Consider the following 6,819-nt stretch of genomic DNA (forward strand, 5'->3'; position numbering starts at 1 on the left):
GAAGCTCAGGGAAATGTTTTCAAAATTTCTTCCTAATTAACTAGAAAAAAAAAAGGATATAAGGAATAATAAAAATTTGCTTTGTTTTAAGTAGAGAACATGAATTTTAATTGATAATGTGAGAATTGTTTTAGATAGATGATAAATCGCAAAGAATCGGGAGCATGTTAACTATTGTCAAATGATTAAAAATCAAATACATGCTATACACTATTTTTCTTTGGGGAAAGGGAAAGGTGTGTAACATTTTGGTAAAATTATGATGTAGATAAGCTTGATCTGATCTCTAATTGATCTTCTTAAAATGTGCTTTTTCCTTTTTAGCTCTAATGCCTTCAAGCTACAGAAAAACCAATTGAATAATTTGCTTTAGGTGGAGATGTTAACTGTGGATGTTTACATTTAAAAAGTATCCTAGAAAATACTTAAACGATGTCTGTAATGCAGGATTTTAGGCAACTTTCATGGAGATAGGTGAACTATTTTTATTCTAAAGGATTTTTACCAGAAATCATTCTAACTTTTGCCTAGGTCTTAAAATAACTAATAGAGAGTTTTAACATTGCCCTTTGATAATCTTCTTGTGTTAGCCCTCCAGTTGGAGGTCCTTACTTTAACTAGGAGTCACTTATCTAGTACCTGTTGATTGTAACATGTCTACAATATATAGATATCTGAGCTTCTACTGCGACTTAAGTCAGACCTTTATTAGGTAATTGTTCAAAATAATGAAACAAGACTCCTGGAAGATTGGAAATTAGAAAGACTGGTCTGTGAGCTCATTTAATTTGGAGATAGGAAAGCTTTGAAACTACCTGATGAACAGAGGAACTTCAATTTCATGTGATTTCTTCCTGTACCTTTGAAGGCTTTGTTACCTCATTAACAGCTTCCTGGACTCTCCAACCTTTCTATACCCTGGTAGCTAAAACTTGGCCTGTGATGTTTTCACCATCTGGATTCTGCCATCCATCTTCTTTGACCATCCTATCTCTTGCTTTCTGACGTTATCTCTCATTTTTAAAAGACTGTTTTACAGCCTAATCAATGTAAATCTTTCCAAGTTTGAATCCTGAAAGTAGTCTCTTCTACTTTTTCCAGTTTCTAGTAAATGCTCATCAGTAGTTTGTACTCTTTATAGTAAACTGTGAACTGCTAGAAAGAAAAGACTCTCATACTTTTTCTTCCAAGGTTTACAGTCCACAAGTACTCAATACATACTTACTAAATTAAACTAAAATACTAATTATTTTAAATTTCTAACATGTTCTTTCTGTTTCCATTCTTAACATTTCTTTCAACCACCTCTTTTAAAACATCTTTGTTATTATTTATCTTCATATTTTTTGTGAGCCTTTACACTCGTTAATTGTCATATTTTTTGTAAGCCAAAACACTCAATTTTCCCAATGGTTTTTCAGTCATTCTTTTTCTCCCTGACTGGGAAAGCCAACTTCAAAAAATAATTTATGAAGATCCCTCAGGGATCATGTGTATTCATTAGCTGAGTCCTTAGGATAAATCATGGGTTTACTACATTTCTCTAAATGAGTTTCTGCTTTGGAGCTGCAACCCTGATTCATCTGAACAAACAATGATGTCAAAATCTCTGTAAACCCAATTGATTTTTCTGTTCAATTCAAGTCCATTATCTGGAAATACAGGTAGGTATGTTTATGCACATGCCCACACCCACACAGTATCTTATACACAAGATGCGTATAGCCCAGACCTTGGAGATTTACGTAAATGTAAAACAAACGTGCAATTTCCCAATCTATGTGAAACCATGCTTTCTTTGCTCATAATCTCTATGAATTCCCAGCTCATTTCCTTTTGGCTCTTCTTGTCTCTGTTCTTGCATCTTTATAGGTAATTAACTTGGAAAAATTGATGATGGATTTCTGTAGTCAAAGCACAATTTTGCAACTTAAACCCTAATTATAACACATGTTTGTTTGGGACTCATATGTTAATGACTTACCATATTTAACTAAGGATGTTCCACATTGCAATTATATGCTGACTTCACCTATAATTGTTTTTCTTATCTGTGAAATTATTGAGATACCACAAAATCGCTATTCACTGTAACTGTCTTCATAATCCTCCGTTTTGAGTAAGGCCCAAATAAAGCATTACAGAAAAAGAATGTTCCTGAAAATTTTCTTCTTTTATGTTTTACTTATAAAAATGTTTATAATAATCTAGAGTAAGAAATAAGATGAGTTTTTTATTGAAATAAAAGTTTTCCCCTCTTTTTTTTAGTCTGTCACAAAGTCTAAAAAAATTTTCATAGCACCTGCAACACCCAAAATAGAACAAGAAGCTCTTAAGCTACCGTTTATTAGAAGCAGATTCAGTGAAATGCTTTTTCTTTCTTCTTCTTAAGGAAATATTAGATGTTGAATTAGGAACATAATGGTTTTATATTATTCATACTCCCTGGTCCTTTTTTCAATTTACATACTTTCCCCAGTGATCCTGATGAGTCTCAGGGCTGTGAATCTTTTCTTTTCCCTAATAACCTCCCAATTTGCATCTTTGATATTCAGAGACTTGTATATCCAATAACATCCTCAGCAGTTTTACTTTGGGTTTTACTAGGCAAACTTGTTGTCTGAAGTAAAACTTTTGATTCCTCCAAACACCTTTCTAGAAATATTCTTCTCCTCTAGTGTTCATTTCTGTTATTAGAACCATGATTTACTGAGTTGCACAGATAAAAATATTAGAATTCATTTACATTTTTTCTCTCCCCTATCACTTTCAAGCTATCAAAACCCCCTGGGGGTACAAGTCTGTTTCCTAAACATATTCTAAATCTACCTACTTTTACTTAGTTCATTATCATCAGCCAGATCCAAGCCACCACCATCTTTTCCTTGCACCAATAACCACTTGAACAGTCTGCCTACAAACTGTCTTGATTCCATTCATTGTAGTTACCATAGATAAGCCAGAGTAATTTAAAATAATAATGATAATAATAATAATAATAAATAATGATGATGATAAAACTTATTCTTGTTATTCTCTGTCTAAAACACTCTAAAGTTTTCCTTTTATTCTTAGAACAAATTCCTGTGTGGACTGTATTACCTCAGCAGATTCTGTCTCCCTCTCTACCGTGATATCCTTCTGTCTTTCTGTTTCAACCAAACTGGTCTTCTGGCTTTTCTCCAAACATTCCAAGCTTTTTCTTCACAGATCTTCTATGAGCACTGTGCTTACATTGCTGTTCAGCAAATACTGATTCCCTTCCTCCTCCCAAAGTGGATGTGATATATTTCTTCATTCTATGACCTTGACTTTGGCTGTGGGACTTGCTTTGGCCAATGGGATGTTAGCAAACATAAGGAAAACAAGAATTTGATATGTGCTTGAAGTATGGCACTTGGCACTTGACCTCTTGCTCTTCTGCAATTTCCTTGAGAAGAGCTTTTGCTGAATGATCCCCAAAAGTGGAGAGACACATGGAGCAAAACTGTCCCAGCTGACTTGCAAACATGCAGTGTGAAGCAGAGGTTGTTTTAATTGATATCAAGGAAATCTCTTTTGGAGATATTCCTAGCCAAATGAGATAGCATTAGAGAATGCTTCCTTTCAAGGAGTCTTGAACATTGTTTTTAATTGTAATTGACTTTTGTAAATTCCATTGAGGAAAAATGTGTATATGGTGGTGCTAAAGGCACATGTTAGTACCTCCAATTTGGTTAGCCAATTTCTGCAGAGAGAATAGGTATGAGCTAGTTGTCAGAGGCAGAGGACTAGAGTGAATATTAAGAACAGCATTCTGAGTCTAGAAATACCAGTAACCTGAAGAATAAACCTGCAATTCATTTATTGGAAACGTACTCTGTGATAGGCACTATGCCAGGTTAATTTAATTTCATGGAACACAGCATACTGTGAAGCAGGGTTCACATGATGATATTATTCCCATTGTGCAGATTAACAAAAATAAATAAAAAGAGCTGTAGAGACTTTAAGTAGGGATAAGGGGATTTATTAAGTAGAGCTTGGATAGGACTGAACAATGCTTTCATTTCCAAAGCAACAGCTAATCTTTGTAGCTTTAATACTAGATCCAAGCAACAAGTCAATGAAAATCTTGTATTAACGTACTGGAGAAAACATTTTTCCAAGCAGAAGCAGGCTAATACTTTTAACCTAAAAGTACAGTTAGTAAAAAATAGGATCTGATTTTGATTCTATCTCATCAGTTTAACCAGGTTGTTCTCCCTTTCAGCCTTGGGTGTGTTAGACATCTTAAGCAAATATACAGACCTGTTATCTTAGAATTCTTTAATTTTAAGGACTACAGAGAACCTAAGTGGACTCTGCATACACTGGATTGTTTTAACTGAGTGGAAGATTGGAAAGCATAGAAAGAAGAATCAGGGAGAAAGTGAGGTTGCAGCCACAGGGGAGTTGAAGTGTCCTGGGAGGAGAACATTTCCCACTTTGTGCTCTAGGTGGAGGCACTAGTACGTATAGAATGAAAAGACAGTACCAGGTAAAAACTCTGGCAGTACTAGGCTATATTTTAATGAAGTCATTGACCCCCAAAATGTGAGAATTGTAAAGAGCTATATGGAGTTAGTCTGTTACTTTCATCTTACAAAGAAACACAAACCCAGATACTCTGAGTGTTACAAATATTCTTCACTTTCTAGCTCTTAATCACATCGGTTCTGACTGCTCAGAGTCTGACCCTATTTCTTGTTGCAGGGGAAGGTTATTCTCCAACATCAATCAAACTGTTTTGAAAAATTAGCTAATTCTCCATGAGTTTCACTATTGTTAGTACAGCATCCCCACAATGAGTTTGAGCACATCCAAAGGGCATTAGTCACTATAAAATGGGATTTCATTTTGGACAGGTCTTTCTTTTTTGTCTTTATTCTGTATAAAATCATGCTTTTAACATAATCAGTTTAATTGCTATCTTGCAGTAAACACAAATTATTTAGCTCCTAGATCATGGATTCTCTACTCAGATTATCTTTTGTTTTACTATGTAATATCATTGACATCAGAGGAGAGGGTTTGAGAAGGCCTGGTAGCTGGCCTCAACCCACCCTGTTCTCTAGCAGGTTCTTGGCTGCCACAAAAAAAGAATTCAAGGACAGAGTCACAGTACAAATTGAAAACAGGTTTAATGTGACAGTTAAGAATTATAGGCTTCACAGAGAAAGTGCAGCCTAGCTCCAGAGACTGAGCAGGGTCTGCACCAAGTTTAATACATAAGTATTAAAGTATTAACGTTTAGTACAAAGTGTAGGCTGGCTCAAGAGAGTGAGTATCAGCCCCTCAGAAATAAGATTAACTCAAAAGTAAAGTATACACACCACTCCCAGTGAAGCAAAAGTTGGTCCGAGGAAAGTGAGCAACCAACTACAGCAAGTTTAATACAAAACTACTAATACAAACTTATAGAAAAAGAGCAGACTGGCCCCGGGAGAAAACAGCAGCCTGCTAAAGGTAAGTTTCACACAAAAAGAAAGAAATACACACCTCAGAAAGAGTGTGGCTGGCTAGAGAGAGTGAGCAGCCCTGCCTCCTACTGGGATTCATCTTTTATAGTTTCGGTATTTAATACACATCATGGTAGCTAATGAATATTTAACTAAGGGGGTGGTTCCCAGTTATGCAACATAGTCCTTCACATGCTCAGCTGGTCTCTTTTTGGAGCCCTGTCATTGGTTGAATTCCAACATACCCACCAGAAAACACCTAGAATATTCAGTGTCCTCCAGAGCCTCTAGGGGGAGGTCATTCAAGGGATAAACTCCACTTGATGGAGCATACTCGGCTACCGGTTTCATATAACCCTTCTCTACTGAGCATGTTAAGTGATTAGATTTGCATAAGCCAGCGCTTTGTCTTCTCAATTTCCCCATGTTAGTGCCCAAAACAGGTCTAACTAGCAATATTGACTGTCCTCTAGGGAAGGGCCTAGAGGAGGGGCTTGAGACTTTGGGAGTGGTTTGAAACCAAGAGGTGGGTACTGAAACCTGAACCCAGGGAAACTGAGCACCTCCTATCTCATCATCACCTTTTTTCAATGTCCTCTCTGGCCCTAAAGTAAGGTGAACATGTTCATAAGCTGGTAACCCTNTGATTTTTCTCCACGTAAAAACATAAACCCAGGATGGCAGTTCTTCCAGTTTTTCGGGATTTTCCAAAAATTCATATTTTTATGGAAATCTTCTATCTTTAAATGCAAATATTTGGTGGAATATTTTCTTTACAATACTATTCAGGCAAGTCACAATGTGTATTATTGAGTTCAGCTTCAAGATTCGCCATTTTGCTAAGCTTTGGTTTAATCCTATTTCTATAACTTTCTACCTTTGCAGACTTAGATTTTAACTATCTGGGATTTTTCCACTACCTGTAAAATAAAAATAATAATCACTCTCTAAAAGATGGTAACATGAATTGTATGTGTTAATATGTGGTACATGTATATTGCAAAACGTATTATGTAGCAAGCACTCAATAAATGTTAGCTTACACATCCCGGTGTAAGCTACATACTCCTCTCATTTAATTTCATTTCCCACCTTCTGTATTCCTACTTTACATTTACATACCTTAATCTGCTTAAATCATCTCAGTATCTGTTTGCAAAAATTTTAATTATACTTAATCTCAAAGATTCTATGCAAATCTTATCCTTTTTCCTTCTCTCTAAAGTTGGGCATCTTTTTGCCTCTTTGCTTTCCAATATTAAGGTCTTTTAATATCAGTCCAATACGTAACATTTGTCCCCCTTTGGCTTATTTTGTAATTTAGGTAAAACTGACATAC

Source organism: Galeopterus variegatus, unplaced genomic scaffold (assembly GCF_000696425.1).
Source record: "Galeopterus variegatus unplaced genomic scaffold, G_variegatus-3.0.2 Scaffold5085, whole genome shotgun sequence".
Classification (NCBI taxonomy): domain Eukaryota; kingdom Metazoa; phylum Chordata; class Mammalia; order Dermoptera; family Cynocephalidae; genus Galeopterus; species Galeopterus variegatus.